We start from the raw sequence: 17773 nt of genomic DNA, 5'->3' as shown, positions 1-17773 counted from the left end.
ACATGATTTCCGGTAGTTGCAGTATCAGAACAGACATTTATATCAATGAAACAGAATCAAGTGTCCAGAAATATATCTTTATATTTATGAATAATCTATTTTTGACAAAGGTGGTGAGGAAATTCAATGGGAAAAGTCTTTTCAAAAAATTTCTGGAGCAATAGGATAGCCATTTTTTTTTTTAAAGAACTTTAATCCTAACCTCATATAACACATGAAAATAACTCAAAAATAATCTTTAGACTTAAGTGAAAAATTAAAACTCTGCATCTTTTAAAATAAAATACTGAAGAAAATCCTTGTGATTTTAGGTTAGACAAATATTTCTTCATTGTAACAGTAAAAGTTCAATCATAAAAGAAAATACTGATAAATTAGACATTTAAAAACAGGCTCTGCAAAAGACACCAACAATAAAATGAAAAGACAAGACACAGTGTGAGAAATATTTTCAAATCACTTACCTAGAAATGTTGTATATCTTGTATGAATGTATTAAAAAGTGTTAAATGCAATGATATAGAAAAAATTACTTTTAAAATGGGGAATAGTAGGACATCTAAGTGGCTCAGTGGTTGAGCGTCTGCCTTTGGGCCAGGGTGTGACCCCGGGGGTCCTGGGATCAAGTTGCACATCGGGCTCCCCATAGGGAGCCTGCTTCTCCCCCTGCCTGTGTCTCTGCCTCCCTCTCTGAATCTCACGAATAAATAAAATCTTTTTAAAAAATTTTAAAAATGGGGAAAAGTTTACATACAAATAGACAATAATCACATGGAGTTTTTCAACACTATTAGACATTAGGAAAATGAAAACTAAGGCCACAAAATAAGACAACATTCTATCACAAACAGCCATAGACAAAATGGCCATAAACAAAAGAATGGCAGTAACAAAAAGGCAATCACAAGTATTGGACAACACGTAGAGAAACTGGAAGATTCACCCACTGCTTGTGGAAATGCAAATTGGTAGGGCCGCTTTGGAAAAGAGGCAGTTTTTTAAATTGTTGAGCATGTATATATTTACCATGTGATTCAGTAATTTCATTCCTTGGTATTTGTCCTAGAAAAAAAAAAAAGTATGTCTACGCAAAGATTTGTTCACTAATGTTTAAAGCAACCTTTTTCATTATAGTTCAAAGAAGGAAACAATCCAAATATCTATGAAATGGTGAATGAATAAACAAAATGTAGCATGTCCAAACAATGGGTTACTACTGAGCAAAAGGTCAAATTACTTATTCACGTAACCATATGAATATGTGTCAGAAACACTATGCTAAATGAAAGAAGTCATTCATGAAAGATTGCATATGACTCCACATAATGGAAATTTCTAGAAAAGGCCAATTTATAAATAGAGAAAGCTGATTAATGAGTGTAGCTGGAGGCAGGAGTGGGAATTGACTAGAAAACATGCATGTGGGAACCTTTTCAGGTGACAGAAATATTCTAAAACAGGATTGGGTGATAACTCATAACTAGACAAATCTACTAAAAACTGTCTAACTATACACTCACCATGGGTAAATTTTGTGACATGTCAGTTATACCTCTATAAAGGTGCTAAACAAATCACAACAGTATCACTACCTGTAGTTAAATGTTAGGTACTCATTAAATTATTTTCACTAATTTTAGTTTCATTTTCAAGGATAAAATTCCACTTACACACTTGTCTCTATTCACTATGATGCTGATATTCCTGCTTTATGTGGTTTCACCTTGAGTGGTCTTTTCAGTACCAATTAGCCTTCAATTATGATGAAGTTTTATATGTAGATTACCTCACAGTGTGCTGTATGAGGTAGGAACACATTAAAATACAAGTAACCTGGGCAGCCCGGGTGGCTCAGTGGTTTGGTGCCTGCCTTTGGCCCAGGGAGTGATCCCGGAGACCTGGGATCAAGTCCCATGTTGGGCTCCCTGCATGGAGCCTGCTTCTCCCTCTGCCTGTGTCTCTGCCTCTCTCTCTCTGTCTCTCAAGAATAAATAAAATAAGATAAGATAAAATAAAATAAAATAAAATAAACGTAACCTAAAACCCAATTTACAGCAGAATAAGATTAGGTGGGGTTTTTGCTTTGCCTATTTGTTCGTCTTATACAACTGGAAGTCTGGAAATAGGTAGCTGTTGGTAGGTTCAGTGGTTCAACATGAAACAAGCGGGTCTCCTCAGAAAACAGATGGAGTGTTCAAAACAGCAAAAAGAGGGGAGAAGAAAACACAAGAAGGAAAGAGAAACCTCCCCAGGTAACTCCATGAAACGTTGAGTTACACGGCATTAATCAGATCTGAACAACAGGACTACCTCCGCAGCGGATGGTGAAAAAGATGATGCAGTTTTCTGGACTATCATGAAGATAGTCCAGAAACAGCAGAGAAGATTCAAAATTTGTTCACCTCGGCAATAAACAGCGACTGTCACTTGTATCTGTTATGTCATTTAGGGAACATCAGAATAGGAGCTAACTGGATAAGGGCACTTCTTAGGATGTAGAAAGCTACTGGTGATTCACATAAGAAATGAAATGGAAAAAAATAAAAAATAAAAAAAAAGAAGTGAAATGGGAACTAAGGAAAAGAACCTTGCTTTGCATGCCTCCTGCCTTCAGAAATATGATTGCATGAAGAAACTAATCCCATAATGTTGGTCTAACATTGTAATTTTGTATGTGAGGAATTCGTGGCCCGGAAAGATTATTCAATCTGCTTAAATCCACCCCACAAAAACCCAGCAGAGCATGAAGGCCCACCCAGGTAGCACGAATCACACTTTGGTTCTTTCACTGTCACACCGCAATGGCTCTGTTCTCTGTTTATCTATTGATTGTTTTTATCTTGTCTTCACTACCAGACTGCAAGGCAATGACTTTTTTCCTGACTTTTTTCTCCTCCTCTAGTTGTAACCACAGTTTTGAGCACATATATCTTTAGCAAATATTCAGCTGTGTCATCACACCATAAAGATAACAAGAACCCTCAATTATTCAATGAAAGGAATGAAACAAAGTTGCCATTGCAATGTTGAACTTTTATATGGAAAGTTTCTATGATCTATTGGTGGTGTTTGCTGAGAAAATTCACCCTTGGGGCAACTTCTTTAAAGACCTTGCTCACCGATTTCTGGGATGCATGTATTTAGAGGTACCATTTTTTCCCCCAAGAGTTCCCAGTGGGATTGTTGAGATCCCTAGAAGCTTTCTGATAACTGTAGAGTTTTCTTTCAGGAACCTCATTTGCATAATATTTTCTGTTTCCCATCTACTATGTTTTCTGGTTCAGTGAAGACCAGAGTTTAGAGCGAAGAAGCCACCCTGTTTTTATCCAATGAATATGAGAGAATCAATCGGGCAAGTTTAGAGTGCATAAAATGGCTTCATCTTTTCAATAACTGGTCATCATACAGCCCTGCCACCTGGCCCCTGGAATTGAAGACTGTTTCAGTCACATGATGGAATACTGGCCTCCGGATTTTGGAATGAAAGTCACGGCTCACATGCCTGGTGTGAAGGGTGTAACAGGTACTTACTTACTTTTCAGGTAAGACTTTTCACCAGTGAGGGAGTCTATCACCAAAACTTAATGAGATAAGAGAGAAATGAGGTTGGCAAGGTAGGGATGACGAACAAGCATTTCAGTGTCAAGACAGACACTGAAATACTGCCTGTCAAATGATGTTCCTTATCTTTGTTTCAGAACTCAAACATCCACATTGCTCTCAGTGAACTACTTCTTTGTAGCCATAAGGTCATATGAGTTTCATGAGATAATTACTCAAACCTCAGAAGATATGAAAGCACTTTGATTGATCTAAGTTCTGAACCACTGGAGAGGCATCAATACCCCATACTATACTATTTCTATGAGGCCTCAGTAAACTGTAATTACATCATATCATTGATATCACTACTAAAAATGTCATGTCCACACCAAAGATAAAAATACAGAGAACGATTAGGCTTATAGAAGCAGAAGACAAATTGGTACCTCAAAATAACACTCTACGTTTCTATGCGAATATTAAGCAAATCACCACAATCTTTGATTGTACTGAGGAAATTATATATCAAATATATCTCCACTAGCTGAGCTCCTTTTCAAAGGAGCACCAGACCTAAACAAACAAACAAAAGAATATGTAGAGATAACACAAACCATTTTCGAAGGCTAAGACTTGAGGTGTTTTAATTGGGCGGTAACTTAATACTTCCTGAACTCCGTATTTTCTATGTTATATACGTAATTCACTGAGAGAATGGGTAAGAGTCATCAGTTAAGAGATGAAGCACGGAATCCCAACAGGCACTTTTAGGCCTTAACAATATACTAAAAAGCCACTGTCTTGTTTTTTTCCTTGGCTTAGAGAATTATTCCAGGACTCATTGATTACCTCCCGTTGAGCACTTCTGGCTTAGCCCAGGGGTCCTTAATGACAGCACTGCACACTCCAGCTGTTTCTTCTTGAACCACTATTCCCCTTCTTGTCTTGATCCCTGTGGACACAGAAAGCCAGAATTATACTGTCTACTCTGTGTATTATTCGCAAGATTTATTAGATAATGTTACCAGGGTAACATTTTCCACGCTCTTTAAACTCAAGACATCTATTGTTTTGTTTGCTGCGGCCATGTTGGGCCTTCCAATCACAGTATCTCTCTTCTCTGAAACAAGAGCATCACAGGGTAATGCGTGGCACACTGATAGAATGATTTCTTTATTTTTTATTTTTCATTTTTTATTTTTTTAAGAATGATTTCTTAATACAGTATCCCCCCTCCCATCGGCAGAGAGTGAAGCCATGGTTTCAGTTACCCATGGTCAACCGTGGTCTGCAAGCAAATGATCCTCCTTCTGACGCCCTTCTTTATTCTCAGAAGGTCAATAGGACCTTACAGCTCTGTCACAATACTCCTGTCACTCACCTCATTTTATTTTAACCCCTCGTATCATCACAAGGAGAAAAAGGGCAGAGGGAAAGACAACATTTACTTAAACTTTATTGTAGTATCTTGTTATAATTGTTCTATTTTATTATTATTGTTGTTAATCACTTGTGATTAATTTATAAATTAAACATTATGCTAGGTATGTATATTAGGAAAACGCATAGGATATATAGGGTTCGGTTCTTGGTTTAGGCACCCACTGGAGGTCTTCGAACACATTCTCCACAGACAAGGTGGGGCAATATATTTTATATTATATTTTTTTATTTTTTATTTTTTATTATTTTATATAAGATATTAGAAAGGAGATGTTCTCTCATGAACTGTAAATATATGTTACCAGAGCTGTGAAAGACTATGTCAGTTTTTGACTTTATCAAAAGTTGGGAATGATGTGGAGCAACTGGGACTTTTATGCACCGCTGGTGATCAGAATGTACAAATGCTTTGGCAAATACTTTGCAGTTTCTTTTTTTTTTTTAATTTTTATTTATTTATGATAGTCACAGAGAGAGAAAGAGAGAGAGGCAGAGACACAGGCAGATGGAGAAGCAGGCTCCATGCACCGGGAGCCCGATGTGGGATTCGATCCCGGGTCTCCAGGATCACGCCCTGGGCCAAAGGCAGGCGCCAAACCGCTGCGCCACCCAGGGATCCCTACTTTGCAGTTTCTTAAAAAGTCAAACAACACTTACAATGCGACTCAGACTTTCCACTGCTGGATATTTACTCAAGAGAAATAAAAGCACAGGTCTACACGGAAACTTGTACAAAATATTAATAGATATTATTTGTAATAGCCAGAATCTTTAGAAATAACCGAAATGTCAAAAAAAAATGGTGAGTGGACAAAGAAGTTGTGATACCCGCACATACATGCAATGGAATACTATGGAGCAAGAACTACTGAAACACAACAGGGGGGAAGCTGAAATAATTAGAGTGAAAGAAGTAAAAAAAAATACAGTATGGTAATATTTTCATATGATTTTAGAAAATTCAAATCGACCTATAGTTGCTTTGAAGGAGTCAGGGAAAAGCAAAATACTTTTCAAAGTGACAGATGTGTCCATGCTCTCGATTGCGGTGATGATTTCACAGGTAAACACATATTTCAAAACATGTCAAATTCTATACTTCGAACACATGCAGTTTGTTAGGTCAATTAGAAACCAAACTGGAAAAAAGAGAGAAAGAGACACTTAAGGTTCTCTTCCATTAAGTAAGTTCCTCCCAACAGACTTTTACCAAAGACAGTATTTCTCCCACAATAACTGGAGGCCGAAATGAGAGACCCAAAGGGGAGTGCCACCCACCAGCTGGGCAGGGTGCATCCCTAACCCGGTCTCCTTCAAGGCCGCCTCATGGGCCTCCCAGCCTGGAAGTAGCTGCACAGAGCTAGAAGGGTCCAGAGCCCCATGTGATGGTGCAGAGGCAGCAGAGAGGGAAGCAGGGCCATCTGGAATGCATGATTGCCCTGTCCAGGGCCACCGGGGCACCAAGGCCGGCAGGTGGCCCACTCAGGGCCAGGCAGCTCCTGCCACACGGTTCCCGTGGCCACCTCCCCTCCGCAAAGTCCCGCAGTCCTTCCTTCCCCTTCAAGACCCACCTGCTACCCTTCCAGCAAATGTCCCTTCTGCTTACACTAGAGAAGAAATGTTAGGAATGTAGAGAGTCAACATGAAGGTCCAAGCGATCCGCGTACCGCCGGGCCAGGCGATTACGTCTCATATTCTGTGCTTTCCGAATGAACAGCCAGATTTTGCCCACGAGGAAGGTCCAGCTATGCTGGAAAATGTGTCTGCCACTTGAGGTGAAGGTGACCAGATAAGAGAGGGCCATAGCCGCAGGGTCGATCACTCCTGGGGGCTGGTGGCCAGCAGCCCTCCCCTGGCCTGGGAGGGGCCTCACAGAGCACACGTGCAGGCATCCTACTCCCGCCCCAACACATGCCTGCAGCTTTGCTAGGCCCCAATTAAATCCAAAGACTTAATAAACAAGGGAGTGATGGTAGCAGGGTCAAAGGTGCTGCGACGGGGACGCTGGGATGACAGCCTGTGGGAGAAATTAGCTGCTGCAGCCGGCCTGTCACCCCAGGGCTCAGCCGGAAGGTGGGAACAAGGGCCGCACCCAGGAGCTGGGGGCCACCCCACTGCTTGCTTGGGGGCCCTGCGCTGAAGATCCTAATGGGGGAAGATCTTAAGGGCATTTAGTCATTTGCCGTGAAGTTTCAGTAATGTATTTCAATCATTCAATCAATCAATCAATCAACTGATCCATGACACGAAAACCACAGAGCCACCTCCAGTCACTTTGACCGGGCCTGTTGATTCAGGTTCTTGGTGTGGGAGTTGCAGGGGAGCAAGATAAGCACTCAGATAAATACTCCAAAAAGGGGTATCCATGCACTCAGGCTTCCGTAACACCAAGCGGGACACTTACAGGCTAATGAAAACACCCAAGGAAATGGCAGGTTTGTGGCCCTTCAGGAAGTGCTCACATCTGAGACCCACATCACATTAAATATTAAGCACTTCTGGAAGCAAATCTTGAGATCTCTGCCTCTGAAACGTACCCCAAACCTGCCTATTCCCTTCACCTTCCAGGCCCTCTCTGGCATAGCGGCCCCTGGTTACCCTGATTTCAGGGTAAAAAATCCATTTGTCACAAAGTAACCAGGATGACGTTTTTAAAAACGCCATCAGATGGGCCACTTTCCCTGCTTTTAACAGTTAGATGGCTTCTTAATACATTTGGAATAAAATCTCAGCTCTCATCCTGATGAGATCATGGCCCAAACCATTGGGTCCCTATCGCACTCCCCAGCGGCGCCTGGGCCTCCTTTCCTTGCTGCCACCTGGCCCCTGCAGACGGCCCTCACGCACATGTTCCCACGGCCCCCAGCGACCTGGCTCATACCCTCAGGTAGCCGATTCCCACTAAGGAATCAGGACTCAGCGCACATACCCGTTGCCATGGTAGCATTTCCTGATGCCCCAGTGCAAAGCGTCCTGCCACGTGACTGTTTTACCATCACCGCAGTACCCATGGCTCCCTGAGGCTGACTCTTCTCTTTGCTTGCTTACCTATGTGCTACCTGTTGTCCCACTAGAATAGGAATCCCGTCTGTCTCACTTGTCACTGCACCTCCAGGGTCTACAACGGTGTCTGGCACATAGTGGACTTCCACTAATTAAATATTTTATGAATTAACAAATAAAAACAGAAATAAGAACAAAGCCCAGTCCCAGTTACCACCACCTGGCAGTCCACTTGATGTAGAACTGGGACTAACCTGGCCGCAACCTCCTGCGACGATTGATTGCTCCTGACCCCCAGCGGCAAATCACTAATGATACTTAACAGATGACCCCCAAAATAAAATACTGTAATGCACACCATAAGGCTCTAGTATTTTTCATCAAGTGCAAGTGTTGGCTCATCAAAATTAAATATCAGAGCTAAAAGAGATCTTGAGTATATTATTGAAATGTAATGTTAAAAACAACAATAGCTGACAGTCCTGGAGTATATACCATGTCTCCATCACTGTCCTAAGTGCTCTGTAGGTCTTATCATATTTCATTTTTATCACAATTTCACAGGTTAGGTACTACTGGTATGTTCCTCTACAAATGGGAAAACCAATTTAGTAGCTTGTCCATGGCCACACAGCTAATGAGAGTCAGAGCACCACTCGCATATGTGTGATACTCAATTTACAAACTCACCCTCCCATTTGGACAGCAGAAATCATATTCAACCCAGATATTCCCTTCTTGCTCGGTGATGTGGACTACCAACTTGTGGAAGAGCAGCGTCCCAGGCAGGGCCTGCCAAAAACGTAGTACTAGTGCGCAGAGAAAAGCTCAGCCTTTACAATCTTAGAGATGATCTACTACAACCTTCTTGTTGTACAGATAGAGACTCAGTGGCCAGCAAAGTCAAGTAACTTTCCTGAGGCCGCGCAGCGTCAGGACTGAAACCTGATGAGTCCCTCCACTCTTTACAAAGTACCACAAGGAGTCATCGGGGAATGGTAAACATCAAAGCAGGCGTATTGATTCAGAGGTTAGAGAGAGTCACACCTAACATGAAGACGATGGCTGGGACCCGCATGGTGTGCCGTTCTACTAAGGGAGCCTAGAATTCTCCGAGCTGCTGTTTCTAAACAGACCCTACTGCAGATATCTCAGACTCAAATGACTTTGTCTTGTTTTGATTAGTACAGAGGAAAACAGCACCACTGAGTAAAGTATACAAATATTTACTGAACACTACATGCCCAGCGCCCTACTAGGTGGTGGTATGAGCTCAGATGAAAGCAGGTGAGATGAAAATTGGTCCCTGATCTCCTGCAAGGCAAAGCAGAATGGTTTTCTCCTGCCAAGCAGAGAAGATAAATGCAGTGAACAGGAAGTGGGGATATTATCCTTCCAGGAACTGGTAATGGCCTTCAGAAGCGTAGGCAGCTGTGCATAAGCTTTCCAGATGAATTGTTTAAAAACTACTTAGGGTGCACATTCTTTTCCTCATTTGTTCCTTTATTTGCAATTCTCCTGTTACCTTTGGAAATCATTAAGAGAAAGGAGCAAATCAAAGTGGGCAGGCTCTGTTTGCGTCCAGCTACCGAGTCAGCAAGATGAGCATAAATGCGTTTGGGGTGGAGCATGTCCAGTATAGAGGGCGACATATGCTTCTTCCCAACGCCCACTGCCCCCCCTCCATATCATCTAGCGTAGCCAGCTCCTACCTGTCAAGGCCCTAGGATGGGACCCCTGATGGATTCTGGAAGTCTGACTTGTAATATCCGCTGATTCTTTACTGGCAAAAGAGAATTAAATTTCTGAAAGCTCTAGAGACCAGGAAGCTTTTCCTGCTTCCCCAGTGCTTTATCTTCAAAAGTAACTATAGGGGAAAATCTTGGCCTAATTTACTGGAACCATAACAAATATTTATTGGATGAATTCACAGGTCAGTTGTGCCTTCTTAGGAATCACTATTAAACCAAAAAAGCCAGTGTTGTGTGTCTATGCAGAAACCTCTGAATCCTAAAAACACTTCTTGTGAACAATTCCCTCTGTAGCAAGTGGCCACATTGCTGTAGAGCACCAGCTTAATGCAAGTTCCCACCTAAGCTGATTTCTCTATTCTTTCATAACAAGAGAGTAAAACGAAACCTGAAAAATAAAATTATACAACTGACTCCAATAAGGAGAAGAGAAAGCCCAGATTGCCTCATTTAAAAAAAGACAAAAAACAAAACAAAAAAACCCTGAGTAGACCCGTTATCCAAATATATAGCAATTTGCCAAGCTTGACAGAATGGCTTTTTGCCTTATTCCTGCCAAGGATTCTAACCCATAGCAGCATGAGTTCCAAGGCAGGGAGGAGGAGGACAAAGCTGATTATCATTCTTTTTAACGTGGAAAACTAAAATTCAAAGTCCAGACCTTTTGTGGTTCTTAAACAGGGGAGATTTCTGTTGGCTGTCACAACTACTCAGTACCTTCGTAAGCCTGAGTGCTCCTCTTAACTCATTCATCAAGCATTTTCTGAGCACCTACTACGTCGTAGGCACTGCGTTAGGTCCCTGGGGATACAGGAGTGAATAAATCATGCCATTTGTCCTGAGGAGCTCAAAATCTGGTAAAAGAGAAGGGCCTAAAAACAAGTCATTACAATACATTGGGATAAATGCATTGAAGAAATTATGCTCTTCTAATCCAAGATGTTTTGGGAATGTAGATTAAAAAGCTACTAATTCTGCAAGCTGAACATATTTACTTTTGAATGTGGTAGAAAGGTTTTAGAATCTTTCACCAAAGAAACACTTCTGTATCAAAATTCCTAACATGATTAATAATAATAAGGAGACATGGGTAATTACTGTTTTATTATTATTGACTGGTACTGGTGACCAAACACTACATTAATAGCTAAATTCTCACATTTTTCCAATGAGGAAATTGAGGTTCAAAATTTAATAGGTCCTTAACATAGAAATTGCCTTTAATTTGAGCTTCTTCAGGGGAACTCAAACTCTGAAAACATAGAAAGGACTTCATTTCTGACACCATCATGAAAAAGAAGACCTGAGACACAGAGGAGAGGAACAAAGTACTACAGGTGTTTACTGCGACCAATTCAGAGGATGTAACAAGAGGCCGAGGAGGGATCAAGGACTGCTGTGGGTCCTAACTCCAGCCACGCCACAGTCACTGGACCACGTGGGGTGCTATCACCTTTCCCAACTGCTGCACCCATCACCAGTCTGAAGAGAAGAAGACAGGCAGAAATGGAAGAAAGGCAGAAAGGGTGGTCAAATTCTATCACCTGAGATGCTGTGATTCCTTAAACCTCTGAGATCACATCCTGGCTCCCGCTTGGAGCTAAGCCTGACAACTTTTCATTGTCACTGGTTGGCCAATTACAGCGCCAGTTGAGCCATCCATGCAGGAGTGGTGCGTGGTTGTTAAATACACAAAGATGCCCTGGTTGGCCATCCCAGGACCCAATATGTTAAATAAGGGGGAGGTTGCATTCAAGGAACTTCTGAGAAAGCAAAACTGAGGTTTCCTAAATCTTGTCCATTTTCTCTCCATGCTCTGATTCTCTGGGAGGCATCTTTGACTGCAACTGCAGTGCTTTGCCATTCTGACATCGGAATATTCTTTTCCACAATTCAGGATAAGAATTACAGAGTCTACATGTTCAGTCACAATGTTAAAGAAATCGTTTTTAAAACTCAATGCAGATGACAACATCAAACCTATTGTTCCAAGGAGCAGTAAGAAAGTGGTGGGTTCCCAGTAGCCCCAAGAGTCAGAAATCTCTTTTATTTTTTTAAAGATTTTTTTTAAAGATTTTATTTATTTATTCATGAGAAACAGAGAGAGAGAGAGAGAGAGAGACAGAGACAGAGACAGAGACACAGGCAAAGGGATAAGTAGGCTCCATTCAGGGAGCCCGATGTGGGACTCCATCCCGGGTCTCCAGGATTACGCCCTGGGCCGAAGGCAGGTGCTAAACCACTGAGCCACCTGGGCTGCCCATATTTTATATTATATTATAATATAATATAATATAATATAATATAATATAATATTATATATATTATATATATTATTTTATATATTATTTTATATTTTATTTTATTTTATTTTATTTATTTTATTTTACTTATCTAGCTCTGTGAGCTTGATGGCTACTTTAACTCCTCTTTCTCTTAATTTCTTCAATTGTGACATGTGGAGTTTAGACTACAGTAATGTTACCCAGATACAAGTACACGGGCAGCCATACATGGGTCATTTAAAAGAAGTTCCCAAGCTGTTACTCCCAGATATGTAGGGGGAATTCTCAAGAGCTTATATTTTTTCAAGCACCACCAAAAGTGGTATGTATGGAATACCATATTGGTTCTTTCACCTTATGTTTTGTCCTTGTCAAACAATGGTTCAAAGAGGTGAACAAACATGAGAAAGAACCAAGGAAGAAATAGCCAAACTCACATTTTTCAGCATTAAAGCACAGCTTTCTAATAAAGCAGCAAACAACTTGCACAGACTTGATGATCTTAACTACCAAACAAAACTATCTTCCCTTAATCACAAATGGATAATTCCCTGGTAAATTGCAGGCATGATACTTAGATTTTTTTTTCATTTTAAATAAGGTATTAATAAAATACTACCTTATTTTGGTGATGACAAAACAAAAGGCAAAGTCAGCAACTGAGAACAAACAACTGTGCTGCAGCTTCTGATGCAGACAGAGTTTTACAAAGCCAAAGGCATGCCCAACCAGTGAAGCAGGTGCCTTGATCAGCAAGCACAGTTGAGAAAGAAAATTGAATTCTTTGAAAACAATTTGGAAAGGAACTTGGAAACCATATCCAAACAATGCTCAGGGGCTGACATTTCAAAAATGTATTTGCTCTTTATTCTAATCACTTTGGTACTTTCATCAAAGCGAAGACATGACATATGGAACAGAAGATATACAGTGAGATGAAGGAGTAGTCAAATGCAAATGGTTGGAAAAGGCCCAGAGATTACAATCTGGCTCACCTTACACATCCAATCTCAGCTCCCGAAAGACGCGGAAGAGCTGTCATTTATGGAGAGCCTGTGAAAGAACAGGCTCTGCATGGCTTTCCACAATCCTCCGAGGAACGCTAGGGAGATTGCTGCCCAGAAAGATGAACTATTTTACACAAGGTCTTAGATGTGCTGAGAGCTGGAGCTGGGATTCGAACTCAGTTCGAGGCTTCTGCTGCTTCTGAACTCAATGCCCCGCTGACCATTATTCTAGTACCGTAGCTGCCCTACAAAGCCCGAGTACACGGGCTCAGGCTCAGTGTCTCCTCATTGTGCGTCAGGGATCTGCAGATGGAACTTCCCCGGAATAGCTGAACGCCAGTAAAGAATCTCTATGGAAGAGGTGTCCTTTCCCTCCTGGGTTTCTTATTCTCGTTAGTACCCGAGTGTCTTCTGATATCCAGTACAGCCCCCTGTTGCCTCATCATCTCTTCCTTGTGAGATGCACAGGCCTGGTGGAAAATGCGTGAAGAAGGCCATTTTCCCTTAAAACATCGCTTCTGCACAGACTTTCACATTTGTCTAAATCTATTGTACTTATACGCCCAACCAACCAATTAAAACTACCTGCAGTAAGCGACTGGCCTACAAAGTGGTCTTGTACACCGAAGCCATAAACAACCGAGACCGTTGATTTTACGTGGGGGCGGCCTCCTCGCATGTTGCAGAGCGGCCGAGGCTGGAACCAGCAGGAGCTGAAGGCAGAAAGCTGGTGAGAGGGGACCAAGGGACCAGATTACTTGTCTTCATGTCACCACTTTCTTTTCTGGGGTGGGGAATAAACAGGCCACGTTAAACAGGCCACAGATCATGCCATTGATCTTGTCTGATGTGAATGAAAACCAGAAAAACAAATGCAAGGGAAAAAAAGCATGGTCTCAATCAATCAAGAGCTGACACGGAATCAGTCACCAGAGCTTGGGCCTCGCTGCGGAGCACGTGGGCCTACTGTCCACACGTTCCTGCCCCAGCAGGTGGATCCTTATAGTCCGGACCACTTGCCTCCACTGCACCTCATTTTCCCTTCTCCCTTGCCCTTGCCGGCCTCCACCCCGTCCTTCATCCTACCTTGAGAGCTGCCCCAGGGGTGGAAGAGTGAGCACCGGCAGGTCCTGCACGTAGAGGGGAGCTAGAGCCAGCTGCAGGTGTCTCAGATGCCATTTTCTCCAGAGCAGGCCTCAGCCTTGCCCTGCCGGGGCGGGCCTTCTGAAGGCCATCCCTCCGCACCAGCCTCCTGCTGGCCTCCATGGAGCCTCTCCAAGGCTGGTGTGGAAGGGCCCTGGGGCCAGTCTTCGCCTTGGAACTGAGGCCTTTCCCAGGAGGTCTGGCTCTGGTGCCACAAGGGATCCTCAGAGCCACCAGCATCAGCAGGGGCGCACCCCGTCCTCACCGGCGAGGCTGCAGAAACTGCGGGCACCCCACCTGCACCCCACCAGTCTCTGATGCCGGTTCTTTTTATTTCCATGAAGCTACTTAATGAGATTCTTCATGCATAAAATTAATTTTTGCCCTCTTCTATCAGCTTGTACCACTAAAGGATTTACTTACAATTTTGTCAGATTTTATTTATACGTGCAATAAAGGGGACCCGAATCCTAATGAAGGCTTTTATGGGTAATGATGGGAGATACAGGAGGAAGCTGAAAGCGGGCAGACATCCAGGCCCCCTCTGGATGCCAGGACGCACTGCAGGAGATGCCCTCACAGCAAGGCCCACAAGGCCCTGCCTTCCCAGAATGACACCTCAAGTCAGATCCTAATTTGTTGCTGGGAGAGAGGAGGAGGAGAGGGCTATTAATAAACAGTGCAAATAATTAGGCTTTACGGGAATTTGGTTGTTTCCTTACACACTAGATTTGCTCTCAAACCCTTCACAAAGCTGTCCTGTGTGACTGCTTCGCAGCCAGTGGGTGTCCCCTGGGAGGCTGTCTGGAGCTGGAATGGAGCAAAGACAGACAACATTCTGGTTAGTCATAAAGACCCTTGCTTACGGACTGTCCCCTGAGGCTGGGCTCTGTGCCAGGCCCTGTGCTGACAGGATGTCACTTAATCTTCAAAACAGCTGGTAGGGTAGCTCTCATCATTCCCACTTTAAAGATAAGGAAACTAAGACCCAGAGACATTCCACAGCTGCCTAAAGTCACATCTTATTCTTTGCAGGATTCACCACCACTCCCAAAGTCACTCTTTGTCCCCGCGCACCGTGCTCAGTTGCAAGCCCTCCTCTCCAGGCTAAAACGTTCAGTTCACTGTGTTTAGAATACGTACTGGACTGGGCACGAGGAACCCGGCTTCCGGTTCTACTTCCATTTTTTATTACTAAATGCTCTGTGACCTTGAGCAAATGACTTCAATTCTCTGGTTGTCACAGTCCTCTCTTGAAAAATAAGATTATGATCTCAAGGAGCTGGCTCAGTTCTAGCATTTTTATCCTGCGGTACTGTCTAAACCGAGTAACAAAAGAGTGTGTGCAAAGTGCATGTGTTAGCTCACACACAGAAACTGAGCTCATTTTTCAGAGCTAAAGCACTTGGAGCTATGTTGCTGCACAGCCAACGTTGGGGTGGTCTCTGGATTTCCAAAGCTGCATGGGACTGCCAAGCTGCTGTGAAGCATTAGAGACTTTTTTCTTACTCACCCTTCTCTTGCCAGCACTGGAGATAAAGAATCCCATAGATCAAAGTAAAGGCTGACAACTGGAAACCAAGAGCACGGTGGTGCAGTTTAACTCTTTCCATGAAGAGAACCTTGCTCTGGAGACTCGACCTCCAGGAAAACCTGACTCCATCAGCATCTCACATTTCCAACGGGGAAAGAGATGTCACTAGCCATTTAAATCACAGGGAAGAACTTCTGTGACCTTTGTCCTCTGCCATGGGTACCGTGTCTTTGAAGCTGCAAAAGAAGGGTGAGAGCCACAAACTTCTATCCATTCAACAAACACTGAGATGCTCCTGTGCCCTAGGCTCATGCTGGGTATCCAGGGTAAAAAGGAAACGAAGACACAAAGCTTTCCCTGGACGTTCTCACAGCGTAGTGGCAAAAATAAACTATTCATTGCAAGAGGATGAAGATGATGGTAGAGAGAGTTTGTGGCTGTTTGGAGGATGGTTCACCTCGTAAACGGGGGTGGGTGATGGGTAAAGGCATTCGTCGGAGTTGAGGGTGGAAGAAATAATTAATTCCAAGGATGACAGGTGCTTGGATGAACCTTGAAAGACACGTAGAAATTGGTCCAGCTGGTGTGTGAAGGGAAGGTGTTCCAACAGAGAGGACAGCAGATGACTCTCCATTGACCATGCCACACCTAAGGGCATGGTCAAACAAAAGGTTTCAACAGAGTCAGGACATTCTTCCCTCAGAATGGTTTTTAGGAACTTCAGTATGGATTGTTTAGGTCTCTAACACATGCAGCTTGCTTCTTTCTAAAGGTAGCTCTTCTTCCTTTCTTTCATAGGATCTGACTGTGAAACCTCGTTCTTGGAGTCTCAGTGAATTCTACTTAATAAGAAAGGACCCAGAAAAGTTATATTTCTAATAAATAAAGAGAATGAAAGCATGAGAAAGACAGAAGAAACTGAGATCCAGCAAAGCCTCACTCATGCCCAGACACTCCAGAGAGTGAGGTACCAGGCTCAGTAAAACCAAGGCCCAAATCCCAAAAGAAAGACTTACGGGCAAGAAAAGCAGAGAAGTAGCTGACCAAGGCAGCAAACCTTACCCAGACCTCAAATCAGCAGTGAACATGGAAACTAAGTATAGAAAAGCCATCTTTGCTCTCTTTTGAACTATTAAGAAATAAATGTAAAATGTAATTTCTAAAAAATGTAAAAGACTGAAAATCAGTTGCCATGAGCTAGTGGCCAGATATGCATGGAAACCAAGAAGGGGAAGGGTTTTCCATATATCGTGGTGAGGAGAGGAAGAAATCGAGCATGACTTAGAGCATCACTTTCAACGATCGTGTGCCTAACTAGACATGGCCCCAGAGGCGGAGGAGGTATCTGGCTTTCCCCTTTTATATTCACACTCGGTTACAAAATGTGATGTGAGGAGATGGGGGGTGGGTAAGGAGATATAGCAGAGTCTAGAGTAGCAATCCATGCCATAAAGGTGGAGGAAGTACTTCATAGCACCATTGACAAATACCATCTTCGTTTTCCCCTCTACAAGCTATCCTGGTACAAGAATAGAAGCAGGGGTGATGAAATGGGATGGGGGTCATGTAAAAGAGAGAGACTTGATGGAAATAAGAATAAAACACTGAGCAATTTCTGGTGACTCACACGCAGAGAGAAAATGTTTTCATGGAAGAAAGCCAGAGGAAGGCCTCGCGGGAAGTATTGTGAGCTTTTCTTTTGCAATTCTATTATGACTTTAATAGTTTTTTTCTGATCACAACAGTGATGGAGGTCCTTTGTATAATATTTAGAAAGTACACAGAAGCACACAAAAGAAAATAAAAATCATTCACCATCTTAAAGGAAAGCATTATTAGTATTTTAACTCCTACAGATCAAAGAATTTTTTTAAAAAAAGAAAAACAGAAGAGGAGGCCGAAACCGAGGTGAACTTTGAACTTAGATGAAAAAAAATTAGTGACATAAAGCATTATCTCTATTAATGACTATATACTGAAACACATAGATTCTCATTGGAAAGTTCATTGCTAAAAGTAAAAATTGAGACAAGGGTATTTCGATGCAGTGTTCGTTTATATCAG

Source organism: Nyctereutes procyonoides, unplaced genomic scaffold, assembly GCF_905146905.1.
Source record: "Nyctereutes procyonoides isolate TBG_1078 unplaced genomic scaffold, NYPRO_anot_genome, whole genome shotgun sequence".
In the NCBI taxonomy this organism is placed as follows: Eukaryota; Metazoa; Chordata; class Mammalia; order Carnivora; family Canidae; genus Nyctereutes; species Nyctereutes procyonoides.
This window is presented reverse-complemented; position numbering follows the sequence as displayed.